Source organism: Pelophylax lessonae (assembly GCF_965119305.1).
Source record: "Pelophylax lessonae genome assembly, chromosome: 7".
NCBI classification, from domain to species: Eukaryota; Metazoa; Chordata; class Amphibia; order Anura; family Ranidae; genus Pelophylax; species Pelophylax lessonae.
Window position 1 is genome coordinate 111,499,229 of NC_138774.1, and position 14,696 is coordinate 111,513,924.

At 43.9% G+C, this 14,696-nt stretch overlaps 1 protein-coding gene across 3 annotated transcripts in view; it reads right to left on the bottom strand.

Annotated features, from left to right (window-relative positions):
* The window catches only part of LRCH2 (leucine rich repeats and calponin homology domain containing 2), a 281,372-nt gene that overhangs the window by 67,491 nt on the left and 199,185 nt on the right, over positions 1 to 14,696 (bottom strand). The gene's annotated exons all lie outside the window — the stretch shown is intronic.

A 14,696-nucleotide genomic window follows, 5' to 3' on the forward strand; every position in this document is an offset into this window, starting at 1 on the left:
GTTATCAGTACCATAATTCAAAGTGATGAAGACACATTTACCAGATTTGTTTTTCCGCACAGTAATATTCTTAGCTAATTATGTCCTGTTTTCATACAGTAACCTGAAACAATGCCTAGCTTTTAGTGTACATATTGCACATTAGTATATACAAGCATCATATTTCCAGCTGAGCAAATATAAAAGATTTGAGGGCCCTATACCGTCCCTAAAAGGCAGGAAGAGGCAATTAGATGCCACAGAGAAATCACACATTTATATAAAATCATTCACATCTTTATTACAACGTTTTTTTTTTTTTTAAAAACATATACATACATATATATATATATACATATAAACAGTAATACAGACATTTAACAAAATCTTCCGTGTATGCAAGTATCTAGTATATGGAATCTTGGGTCGATGCGTTTTGTGAAAAACTCTCTTCCTCAGGACCCATGCCCCTTACATATACAGAAAGTCAATTCATTCTCTTTCTACAGAGTGTGTCATTCCATAAGATAAATTGCCAAGACATTAATTTAAAATCACAAAATATTCACCAAGACAAGGGAAGAACCTTACAATGCAACAGAGTCCCATCTTGGTAGTTACCAAACTTCACACAATAATTGTGAGTGCCTGGTGATAAGATGTAAAATGGAGGCCATATTGCTCATGGCGTCTCAGTAGTGTGATTTTATAAAAATGTCCTAGTGATTGGTGTCCAGGGGAAGCGAGCCTTTCACAAAATGCATCAATCCGCCATACTAGATACTTGCATAAACAGAAGACTTCTTTAAAACATCTTCGTCTTTTTTTTTTACTTTGTAATAAAGACTGGAATAATCCTATAGAATTTTGTTATTTCTGCGTTGCACATATACAGTGCCTTGCGAAAGTATTCGGCCCCCTTGAACTTTGCGACCTTTTGCCACATTTCAGGCTTCAAACTGTAATTTTTTGTGAAGAATCAACAAGCGGGACACAATCATGAAGTGGAACGAAATTTATTGTTTATTATTATTTCAAACTTTGTTACAAATAAAAAACTGAAAAATTGGGCGTGCAAAATTATTCAGCCCCTTTACTTTCAGTGCAGCAAACTCTCTCCAGAAGTTCAGTGAGGATCTCTGAATGATCCAATGTTGACCTAAATGACTAATGATGATAAATAGAATCCACCTGTGTGTAATCAAGTCTCCGTATAAATGCACCTGCACTGTGATAGTCTCAGAGGTCTGTTTAAAGCGCAGAGAGCATCATGAACAACAAGGAACACACCAGGCAGGTCCGAGATACTGTTGTGGAGAAGTTTAAAGCCCGATTTGGATACAAAAAGATTTCCCAAGCTTTAAACATCCCAAGGAGCACTGTGCAAGCGATAATATTGAAATGGAAGGAGTATCAGACCACTGCAAATCTATGAAGACCTTGCCGTCCCTCTAAACTTTCAGCTCATACAAGGAGAAGACTGATCAGAGATGCAGCCAAGAGGCCCATGATCACTCTGGATGAACTGCAGAGATCTACAGCTGAGGTGGGAGACTCTGTCCATAGGATAACAATCAGTCGTATACTGCACAAATCTGGCCTTTATGGAAGAGTGGCAAGAAGAAAGCCATTTCTTAAAGATATCCATAAAAAGTGTAGTTTAAAGTTTGCAAGAAAGAAAAAGCAAAAAAGTTGGACCCGGCGCTACCACTTTAAATCGTGCATGTGCAAATTAGAAAAGTGCATATAGTGCTAAAGTGCACCCAATAAGATATAAAATATAAAATATATGTATAGTATATAAAGTGCTACGTGCTATTTATGGGCTGTGCTTAGTGTGCCACATTGTAAACATCATATGTTGTACATATAAAGTGCCGAGTGCTGATAATGCCAAGAACCACGTGTAGTGATTAAGGAGACAAATAAACAAGCAAAGTTATGGCGTTGGTGGATGCCCCACCAAAAACACCGCTGCTTACCGCACTCTCTCGGCCAATGCCTCGACACTTCCTGGTCACGCACTCTCTCGGCCAATGCCTCGACACTTCCTGGTCACTTTTCTTCATTGAATTCAGCTGCCAAATAAAAGATCCACTACGTCATGGTATAAATGAGCATATGTGCTTTAGTGGCTTTACACTGTTGAAATGCAAGGAGTTGGAAAGTCCACTTTCCAACTCCTTGCATTTCAACAGTGTAAAGCCACTAAAGCACATATGCTCATTTATACCATGACGTAGTGGATCTTTTATTTGGCAGCTGAATTCAATGAAGAAAAGTGACCAGGAAGTGTCGAGGCATTGGCCGAGAGAGTGCGTGACCAGGAAGTGTCGAGGCATTGGCCGAGAGAGTGCGGTAAGCAGCGGTGTTTTTGGTGGGGCATCCACCAACGCCATAACTTTGCTTGTTTATTTGTCTCCTTAATCACTACACGTGGTTCTTGGCATTATCAGCACTCGGCACTTTATATGTACAACATATGATGTTTACAATGTGGCACACTAAGCACAGCCCATAAATAGCACGTAGCACTTTATATACTATACATATATTTTATATTTTATATCTTATTGGGTGCACTTTAGCACTATATGCACTTTTCTAATTTGCACATGCACGATTTAAAGTGGTAGCGCCGGGTCCAACTTTTTTGCTTTTTCTATTTACTGCCTCAGAGGTAGGTTGGAGGCAGCTTACACCACCATTTGAGCCTGATTCAGTACAACTCCATAGCGCTGGTATACAATCCCTTTTAAAGTTTGCAAGAAGCCACCTGAGAGACACACCAAACATGTGGAAGAAGGTGCTCTGGTCAGATGAAAACAAAATCGAACTTTTTGGCAACAATGCAAAGAGTAAAAGCAACACAGCTCATAACCCTGAACACACCATCCCCACTGTCAAACATAGTGGTGGCAGCATCATGGTTTGGGCCTGCTTTTCTTCAGCAGGGACAGGGAAGATGGTTAAAATTGATGGGAAGATGGATGGAGCCAAATGCAGGACCATTCTGGAAGAAAACCCGATGGAGTCTGCAAAAGACCTGAGACTGGGACGGAGATTTGTCTTCCAACAAGACAATGATCCAAAACATAAAGCAAAATCTTCAATGGAATGGTTCACAAATAAACATATCCAGGTGTTAGAATGGCCAAGTCAAAGTCCAGACCTGAATCCAATCGAGAATCTGTGGAAAGAACTGAAAACTGCTGTTCACAAATGCGCTCCATCCAACCTCACTGAGCTTGAGCTGTTTTGCAAGGAGGAATGGGCAAAAATTTCAGTCTCTTAATGTGCAAAACTGATAGAGACATACCCCAAGCGACTTACAGCTGTAATCGCAGCAAAATGTGGCGCTACAAAGTATTAACTTAAGGGGGCTGAATAATTTTGCACGCCCAATTTTTCAGTTTTTTATTTGTTAAAAAAGTTTGAAATATCCAATAAATTTCGTTCCACTTCATGATTGTGTCCCACTTGTTAATGATTCTTCACAAAAAATGACAGTTTTATATCTTTATGTTTGAAGCCTGAAATGTGGCAAAAGGTTGCAAAGTGCAAGGGGGCCGAATACTTTCGCAAGGCACTGTGCATTCCCATTTGTCTGTTCCCATCTTTTAGGAGCAGCATTAGGCCTTCAATTTGTACTTCAGTTAAGGATGGTGTCCACTGAGAAAATGTTTTGTAAGGACAGGGTGGTTCCACCTAGCTTTGCCAATTTATATGATTTTCGAGTTGTATAACATGGTTCATGTAAAATGTGACATGCATTGCAGATCGATAAATGATATATAGAACAAAAAAAGACAAATGGGTAACTGTGTAAATAGAATGATATCACTGAAGAATAAAATTTTCAGACATCATACTAGTAAATTTAAATGCACACACAAAGATACATGTATTAAATTCCTAAATAAATGTTTAAGCAAACAATTATTTTTTGATAAAGGATGCATCAATGATCCAGCACATTGTAATTTCTTTTCTGTTATTTGTGGCAAAAAGTCTTTTTAGAACTTTAAAATAAAGCCCTTAGCCATTTTGAATTTTTAAAAGTAAATATTTTACCCACAGAAAAACTGCCTGCTATCCATTTGGAAAACCTCAAAACTTCCTCTATGCACCTCCCTGAGTCCAGGATGTAAACAGATAGTAGACCAGAACCTTGTAGTGCCTAGTCTTAGGCAAGACAATACACTTACCACAAACAATTTTAATAAGGCTAAGCGCCCTGGTTCACAGTAATGTGATTTCAGATGCGACTTGAGGTGCACAGAATCGCATGACAATGGAAATCACACTGTTTTCAATTATTTTACTCTTCTACTATGAAAATTGCTCTGCATGACCTGACAAGGTAAAATTCACGCTCCAAGCAGTCAACAGCCAACTGGGAATCTGCACTGTATTCTGGGAGACTTGCCAGAACTCCTAATTAGAGCAGATTAATTTATGAACACTGCACCTTTCTATTAGGAACACAGAAGGGTGTTCTGACATCTGAAAGTATGTACAGGTCAGGGGCACATCTCAGTCATGTCCTTTCCTTCTCCCTCTTTGTAAAACCAGCAAATGAAAAAAAAAAAAAAAAATGAAATGAAAGAAAACAAGATTTTTGTGCTCCTCAAATTCTCTTTGGAGTATATTGAGGGACACAGAAAGTAATTAACCTTCAGGGGTTATACTGCCACCTACCCCATATACTATTGGCATGCCTGTTTTGTAGCAAAGCTATACCAACAGCATGATCATGAGTACAGGAGTGGGACACAGGTCTCATAATTGACACCAAGGAAATAATTTTAAGGCAAGCAGAAAAACCATTGTTCATTACCACTTGCTGTCCGGGCCAATTCTGACATTTCTCATACACATGTAAAATTGTGTTTTTTTTTTTTTTAATATAAATTACTTAGACCCCCCCAAACATTATATATTTTATGTAAGCAAAGGCCCTGGAGAATAAATTGGAGGGTGTTGCAGTTTATGTCACACGAATATTGTGCAGTGGTTTATTAACCGGTTAAGGACCACCGGCCGCAGTTATACTGCGGCAGGCAGCCCCTTGTGCGCAAACCGACATAGGTATACACTAGGGGGCGAGCACGTGCCGCTCTCGCGTCCCCACTCGGCAGCGGAGACTCTGATGCACAGGGCAGGCGGCTCCGATTGCTGCCTGGCACCCGCGATCACTCCCCGCTGAGAGAGGACGGGCAGCTGTTGTAAAAACAGCTGACCGTTCTCTCTGGAATGATCACAGAGCTCCTGTGATCCTTCCATGTAGGATCACAGGTTTAACAAGCCCAGCCCCCTTACAGTTAGAATCACTCCCCTAGGCTCACATTTAACCCCTGGATCAGCCACATTAATCCCTTCCCTGCCAGTGTCATTATTGCAGTAATAGTGCATATTTTTAGCACTGATTACTGTAGTAATGTAACGCCCCCCCCCCCCCCCCTAAAGTGTCAAAAATGTCAGTTAGGGGTCCGATCTGTCCACCACAATGTCACAGTCCCGCTAAAAATTGCAGATCGCCGCCATTAACCACTTGCGCCCGCCCACCGTACATTTACTGCGGCACTCTGCCACTGCTGGGCAAAGCGACGTAGCCCTACGTCGCTCGCTCAGGATCCTGTCCCCGCTCGTTACCTGGGGAGCCAGCGCCTGTGACCGGCAGCTCCAATGGCCGCCGGCCACTCGTGATCTCCCGCAGCAGAGAGAGAAGGGCAGACGGCTAATGTAAACACAGCCGTCTGTCATTCTCCCTGAAGTGTTTACAGAGGCTATGTGATCCTGCTATATAAGATCGCATGTCTCTGATTACTTCACAAGCCACGCCCCCTGACAGTTAGAATCACGCCCCTAGGGACATATTTAACCCCTTGATCACCAGTACAGTTAGCCTCTTCCCTGCCAGTGTCATTTCTACAGTAACAGTGCATATTTTTAGCACTGATTACTGTAGTATTGTTACTAGTACCCCCAAAAGTGTCTAAAATGTGAGTTATCGCAGATCGCCGCCTAGTAAAAAAAAAAAAAAAATACTACTAGTAAAAAAAAAAAAAAAATAAAAATAAAAAATGACAAATCTTTCCCGTAGTTAGTAAATGCAATAACTTTTGCGCAAACCAATCAAAATATGATTATTGCGATTTTTTTTACCAAAAATATGTAGCAGAAAACAAATTTGCCCTAAAATGTCAAAAAAATTTAGATTTTTACATTTTTTTTGAGAAATGTGAAAAATGGATTTTTGTAAAATCTTACCGTAAAATCCTTTTCTCTTAGCTCATTGACAGACGTAGTCCTCGGTGATACAGCACCTTCGGGTTATGTTGCCTCCACAGGAGTAGGACTAGACAGGAAATAAAATGCTCTGGCCACACCCTAGGGGCAGTCCCAGAGGGTATATCCTCTCTCTCTCTGCCTCCGCAAATCATAAAAGCAGTCTTTAGAGAATTTAACCCAACCCAACTCAAAAAAACAGAGGGGCGGGTACTACGTCTGTCAATGAGCTAAGAGAAAAGGATTTTACGGTAAGATTTTACAAAAATCCATTTTTCTCTATCGCTCATTGACAGACGTAGTCCTCGTGATACAGCACCTTCGGGAAGTCCCAGAGCAGTATCACAAATGAGGGGTGGGAAAATGGAAATCAAATCCAAATCTAGAAGGCCCAACCGGGGCCAACTAGAAGTTTACAATGCTCATCCTTAATGATGAGACTCAACAAAAAAATTTTCAAACAGAAAAAAACCCTCGAGGTAGACCACCGGTCTCCTCAAATTGCAGCCTGCAAAACCTTGCGGCCAAATGAGGCATCCGCCGATGCCATCACATCAATTTTATAAAATTTTGTAAAAGTATGTACCGACGACCAGGTGGCCGCTTTACATACCTGGACCACTGACGCCTGATGGCGAAAGGCCCAGGAAGTACTGAGCGCTCGAGTGAAGTGCACCCTAACAGGGAACGGAGGATTCCGACCCTTAATAGAATAAGCCTGTACCACCGTCTGACTGATCCATGTAGATATGGTCGCGGCAGACACGGGCAACCCCCTTCAAGGGCTATCCGTGATCACAAAAAGTGAGTCCGTCTTACGAAAACCACTTTAGGAAGGAAGGATGGATTCGGAAGAAGAACCACCTTATCCCTATGAACCACCAGATCTGGGGAACGACAGGATAATGCGGCCAGTTCTGACACCCTGCGTACAGAAGTAATGGCCATCAAGAAGGCCACCTTCTGGGAATGTAAGCAAGGGAATCTCCCTAATATCTTCAAAGAGAAGTTTCTGAAGAACCGACCACACTAAATTAAGATACCAGGCGGTAAGGGTGCGCGCACTGGCGGAGCTAGATGTCGCACCCCCTGGATGAAATTCCGCACCAAGGAATGATTAGCCAAAGGTTTCTTGAAAGAAGATTGCTAACGCCGAAAACCTGACCCTTGATCGTGCTCAAGGATAGTTTCTGCTCAACCCCTTGTTGCAGACAGACCAAAATTCGGGTCACCGAATAGGTATGTGGGGGAAATCCAATAGATTCACACCATGCAATATAAGACTTCCATGTGCTGGAAGTCGCTTTCCTTGCTTTAACTGGAGGTAGGAATAACTGAAGCTGACACTCCCTTGTCCTTCAGTACCTGGGTCTCAATGGCCAGGCCATTAAGCCAGCGACTGTAAAGCAAGATGGAAGATCGGTCCCTGAGACCGCAAATCCTCCCTGAGAGGAAGTCTCCAAGGAGCATCCGCGACTAGCCTCGCCAAGTCGGCGTACCAGGCTCGACGAGGTCAATCCGGAATTTCCAGAATAACTGGAATTCCCTCCACCTCTATCCTGCGAAGAAGTTCCCGCAGCAACTTGAGAGGATGGAAGGCATGCCGTAGCTGATACTGCCCCCACGGGGCGATCAGCGTTTCTGCTGCGTCCGCTAGAGGAACGTGGCGCGAGCTACAAACCTCCGCACCTTCCTGTTAGGCCAAGGTGCCAACAGATCCACATCCGGGATGTCCCAATGAAGGGACAGCTAGGGAAAAACCTCTGGATGAAGAGGCCATATGCGATTGGATCCGAATCGGGCTGCTCTAGAGCTGCTCGATCCAGTAAATCAGACAAAATCTGATCGCTCTCGGTTCCAATACCCTTATTGGTAATCTGGATACTCTCGGAAGAAATGACTTCCCCTGGTTGAGCATCGGAGACTTCCTGGTCCGCTCGCTCAACCGGATCCGATTGTCCAGGGAATCGGAATTCTGATTCCATTAAAAAAGAATCTCCTTCAGGAGAATTCGGGTATGAGACTGGGTATACGGTACTGCCTCTAAGAAGGCCACCATCAGTCCCAGCCAATTGACGGACAGCAACATCCGAATCGTTGACTGAACCTTCTGGAGTTTCCCAGCAAGGAGAAACTCTCTTGCCCACGATGTATCCAACCTTAGGCCCAGATAGTTCAGTCTCCTGGTGGGAACCAGGGATGATCTTTGGGAAAGCGAAAAAACGCTGATGTCCTGCGATGATGGGGATATAAAGATAGGCATCCTATATGTTTATGGACGCCAGGAAATCTCTTTGATGCAGGGAGGCCACCACTGTACGGATGGACTCTATTTCTTCCCAAGTCCAGATTTGGACGCACCTTGCCCTCTTTCCTGGGCATTGTGAATAGGTTCGAATAGAACCCCTGAAACCGTTCAATGTTAGAAGGGAAGAATCGCACCGGTGGAAGTGATCGAAACTCGATCCTGTGTCCTCCAGAAACCGGTGAAAACATCCCCCCCCCCACCCCAGAGATGGGTAGGGGCGCATCAGGCTATATTCTTCAGGCTTGGCTGAGCCGGACTCTTTGTTTACCCGACCAGCGCCCTTTGAAACCCCTCTAAAGGGGCTTTGGAGGGTTTCGCCTTATCGCCCGCCCTCGCGGAACGAACAACTCTATATGAGCAGAAAAGGAAGGTCCTCGTTCGTTACGAGGACTTTTTATCCTAACAGTCTGTGGCAAGACAGCAGGTGGTACCGTCTATCCTATAAAGAGGAATTCCTCAAACGGATAGCACCTAGCCATGCGTTTGGAAATAACAGGGGTTCGTTTCAAAACGACCCCATTTGGGTAAAGGAAAATCCTTCGCCCTTTTGGTAGGCTAACAAGTACCAAAAAGGAATCTCAGTCTCAGCTACCTCTGCCGGTGTAACCTCAAGACTAAAGGTTTCCCGGACGGACACAACTAGTGCATCCACCACTCTTGTGCTATGGCGGAGGCAGAAACGTGCTCCTCACTGCTGAGGAGATATTACCTGAGACAACAGCCCCCTAAGAGGGACCTGCAACTGCATTGACCAGCTCCGAATCCGTATCTGAATTATCTGATAAACAATAGGGGTAGGCGGGGGTCGCTACTTGACCCCCGTCCCTGACAGGCCACCTCCACCCGGGATACCAAAGACTCCAAAACTGCCGATAATGCATTAAAAACAAGTGGGGTACTGGAGGGTCCTGCGGCCACCTTGAGGGGATCAGGTGGGGATACCTATGCGGCAGGGTCAATGATTATACAAGACACTTGCCAGCGACAAAAAATGACAAAGTAAAAAAAAACTTTTTTTTTTTGTGTCCCCCAGTCGCAACAGCGCCCCTCAGTGTTACCTGCCTTTTTGGACCCCACCGAGAGAGAGACAGGCCCCAAGGCTCATCCCTGATGCACAGAAGTTTTCATCAGCTTGCTCAGTGCTGGTCTTGTTACAGACAGGAAGTCTTTGGCCCTATTTCCTGGGTAAAAGAGGCGGCTCCGCCCCTTAACACGCTTGTCGGCTCCTCCCCCTGGCTCCATGAGGTGTTTGAGTCACCTCAAACATGGCCGCCCCCATGCTGGAGACACGAGGCTACACCAAAATGGCGGCCTCGTGCGATCTACCAGACAATGGCGGCGGCCTGCACAGAATAGCGGCATGTCTGCAGAAGGATCTCGGCCTCACAACCCTTCACCCTCATGGTGGTCAGCGTGGTCGGAGGTACCGGACCCTAGCGGGCCGTATGTGGTCCGTGGCCGTCGGGAGGCATCTGCTTAGCTGGAGGAATGATCTGGAATGCAGTATACATGTATAGACATCGCCCTGTGGCTACTGACAGGTAGGATACCTTATACTATCACAGTAAAGTTCTAGTACTGCCACTGACTACAATCATTTTCACATTTTTACAATTAGATTGTCAGCTCCCAAACCAAGCCTCCTGGCTTCTTGTACACAAAAATCACACTCAATTAGGGGGATCTGTGACATGTTGTAGGATAGAGGGGAACCCATCCTTACCATTACAGAGAGGGGCCCGCGTTCACCACAAGACCCGTCAGGGGGAAAGGGGGAACATACTACTCACCATACCGGAACCAGGCGGGCGCCAACTCCTGACAGTACCCCTCTCCACCGAGGTAGGAGGGCTGTCGACCAATACGGGCGCCGTGACTCATGGTCTTTGGCGTTTCAGCGAGACGTTTAACTCGCAGGGTCAGTCCCCGTCCAGTGGGACTATGTCGCGGCCGACCCAGCGCGGAGCTATGGCCTGCACGCGCTCGTAGGCTGAACTGGGGTGACCACTGGATCTCAACATCCCGCCCGTCGCCCAGTTCAGCTTTCTTACTTGAAGATCGCACAGGAACACTGGAGAAAAAAAGCGGTCTTAAAAAATTCTTTTCTAAGAAAAAAATCCTGCCAGGACCGAAGATCCCAGCAAGGTATCTAGGTCCTTACTCCTGACTAGACAGAAAAAAACTGATTTGCTGAGGCAGAGAGAGAGAGGATATACCCTCTGGGACTGCCCCTAGGGTGTGGCCAGAGCATTTTATTTCCTGTCTAGTCCTACTCCTGTGGAGGCAACATAACCCGAAGGTAGTGTATCACCGAGGACTACGTCTGTCAATGAGCGATAGAGAAAAATATTTTTTCAAAATTGTTGCTCTTTTTTTGTTTATAGCGCAAAAAATAAAAATCACACAGGTGATCAAATACCACCAAAAGAAGGCTCTATTTGAGGGGGAAAAAGGACATCAATTTTTATTTATTTCAGTACAGTGTCGCAATTGTCCGTTAAAGTAATGCAGTGCTGAATTGCAAAAAATGGTCTGGTCATTAAGGGGGCAAATCCTTCTGGTCCAGAAGTGGTTAAAAGCAAATTTTCAAGTAAGTACAGTTTAATGAATTTTGGGGCACACAAACACAATACCACCCAATTCTTTGGTAAAATATACAAGGTGATGTTACGCTGAGTAAATACCCAACATATCATGCTTTAAAATGGTGTACATCCCTGGAATGATGACAACTAGGGTACACTAAATTATCCAAATGTAATGCTTTAAAATCCTTTACAGGTTACCAATTTAGAGTTAAATAGGAAGTCTAGTGCTACAAATATTGCTCTTACTCATATGTGTGGCGTGACCTATGCGCTTTAAAAAAAATAATTATTTTATTTAAATATATTTTTTAAAAAGCTTCTAAATTTTTATTTTATTTTTTTATTGAACTTCATAATAAAAATATCCCTTGTGATGGCATGGGTACAGGTCCTTTTTATGGAGAGATCTGTGGTCTTTTAGAGGATGACAACAGAAAACTGAGGACTTCCTGCTGCTCAATGAGCCATCTGAAGGACAAATCAACAAAAGGCAGCATCAGATTAAGCCTGAACGTCCACCTGCTAGAACAGTTAAAGACCAGGTGACAGCCCTTTAAAAGGGATTTGAAAAAGTCCTGTGTAGTGAAATGTGCATCAGGGAGGAGAGGTCTGAGCACTTGTTTGCAGGAATCTCTGCGTGCTGCAGAACACATTGGTGTTCTTGGTCTTGAAAGGGAGGTGGAGAGACACTGAACAGGTTTGTGTGCACAGCTGCAAAGCATTCTGCCAATATTTTTATAACTGCTGCAAATCTGAGCACCACCAAATAGAGAAAATTTGAACCTGTGACACTGAGGATTTAGCAAGCTAAGCATTTTGTATATATTGTAATATGTTTTAAATACTCTGTTTTATAAATTTCACTAAAAAAACTGTCAGACAAATTCAGCACAGCCCTAAACACACTTTTCTGGTAGTAGTTCCTTAAGAACAATCTTCACCTATTCCTGGTAAGCATCTCTCGGTAATGTTAGCAACATGCGTGGCAAATTCAGGCAGTTCTTACACCACTACTTTAGGAACCTTTTACTATGGCAGCAACAAATTCTTAAATTATTACTGCCAGCTCCCAATTTAGGAAACGGACCATAATTAAGACCAACTTTGAGCTAGATTACAGAAGTATGTAGTACTCAGAATGGGCTGTGCCTGTGCTGGTAAGCACTCATGTACAGTATCTCACAAAAGTGAGTACACCCCTCACATTTTTGTAAATATTTTATTATATCTTTTCATGTGACAACACTGAAGAAATGACACTTGGCTACAATGTAAAGTAATGAGTGTACAGCTTGTAGAACAGTGTCAATTTGATGTCCCCTCAAAATAACCTAACACACAGCTATTAATGTCTAAACCGCTGACAACAAAAGTGAGATCACCCCTAGGTCAAAATGTCCCAATTGGGCCCAAAGTGTCAATATTTTGAGTGGCCACAATTATTTTTCAGCACTGCCTTGGGCATGGAGTTCACCAGAGCTTTACAGGTTGCCACTGGAGTCCTCTTCCTCTCCTCCATGAGGACATCACAGAGCTGGTGGATGTTAGAGACCTTGCGTTCCTCTACTTTCCGTTTGAGGATGCCCCACAGATGCTCAATAGGGTTTAGGTCTAGAGACATGCTTGGCCAGTCCATCACCTTCACCCTCAGCTTCATTAGCAAGGCAGTGGTCATCTTGGAGGTGTGTTTGGGGTCATTATCATATTGGAATAATGCCCTGCGGCTAAGTCTCTAAAGGGAGGGGATCACGCTCTGCTTCAGTATGTTACAGTACATGTTGGCATTCATGGTTCCCTCAATAAAGTAACTCCCCAGTGCCAGCAGCACTCATGCATTCCCAGACCATGACACTCCCACCACCATGCTTGACTGTAGGCAAGACACACTTGTCTTTGAACTCCTCATGAGGTTGCCGCCACACACCTTTGACACCATCTGAACCAAATACGTTTATCTTGGTCTCATCAGACCACAGGACATGGTTCCAGTAATACATGTCCTTAGTCTGCATGTCTTCAGCAAACTGTTTGTGGGCTTTCTTGTGCATCATCTTTAGAAGAAGCTTCCCTCTGGGATGACAGCCATGCAGACCAATTTGATGTAGTGTGCAGCATATGGTTTGAGCACTAACAGGCTGACCCCCCCCCCCAACCCCTTCAACCTCTGCAGCACTGCTGGCAGCACTCATATGTCTATTTCCCAAAGACAACCTCTGGATAGGACGCTGAGCACGTGCACTCAACTTCTTTGGTCGACCATTGCGAGGCCTGTTCTGAGTGGAACCTGTCCTGTTAAACTGCTGTATGGTCTTGGCTACCGTGCTGCAGCTCAGTTTCAGGGTCTTGGCAATCTTCCTATAGCCTAGGTCATCTTTATATAGAGCAATAATTCTTTTTTCAGATCCTGAGAGTTCTTTGCCATGAGGTGCCATGTTCAACTTTCAGTGACCAGTAAAAGAGTGAGAGCGATAACACCATATTTAACACACCTGCATCCTTGTAACACAAATGAGTCCCATAACACTAGGGAGGGAAAATGGCTAATTGGGCCCAATTTGGACATTTTCACTTAGGGGTGTGAAAACGTCATATTTGACGAAACGTGCGTCGGTCGCGGCGTGCTGACGTCACCAGCTTGTTGAGGACGGGCGGAGAAGCCGACCGGCCGGCGGCTCATCTCAATCCCTGTATCCACGCTTGATGCTTCCTACGTTTGTGAGTGAAATTTACCATTTGTGAATAAAGGGTTTGTTGGTTTTACACTATCAAGCTTTCTTTTATTACATACTTGGTTGTGACTTGGAGTGATCGTTCCACCTACTGCTGGTTCCGAGGGTCATCCATGGGACATTTGGCGTTTTCCCATATGCGATTTGGTAAGAGGCAGTGGTGTTGGGGTGATCTTTTGAACCTTTGAATTTGGTGGCTTTTGTGTGTCCCTTTACCTATCTTCTGGTAAGCATTTGGAACATAGGGGTGCTGGTGCATAACTTTTATCCTTATCTGCTCTGGTGGTGGTGTGCACTTCTCAGGGTGTCATTTAACAACAGTATTATGCTATGGAGGCTTCTGTTTTCTTTACATGATTTCCATCCATCACCTGAGATGAATATGAGCTTGCAGATTTGAGATTGGCAGACCTAATTTGAGTTTGGCTTTTCCCTTTCCTTTATCCGGTAAGGAGACTACATCACCGGTGATACACGTTTCTGACTTTGGAATTTACATTTTGGACTGTGTTTTATTTCTGGAGATTATCTGGGACTTTTAGAGGACATTCATTTGGAGTTAACATCATATTGTGCTTTAATTTGACATTCATTGCCATTTATAACACATTTTAGCGCAACTTAGTTATATACACTTAGGGGTGTACTCTCTTTTCTTGCCAGCAGTTTAGAAATAAATGGCTGTGTGTTGAGTTATTTATAGGGGACAGAAAATGTACACTGTTTTACAAGCTGTACACTCACTACTTTACATTGTAACAAATTGTCATTTCTTCAAGTAATGTCACATGAAAAGATATA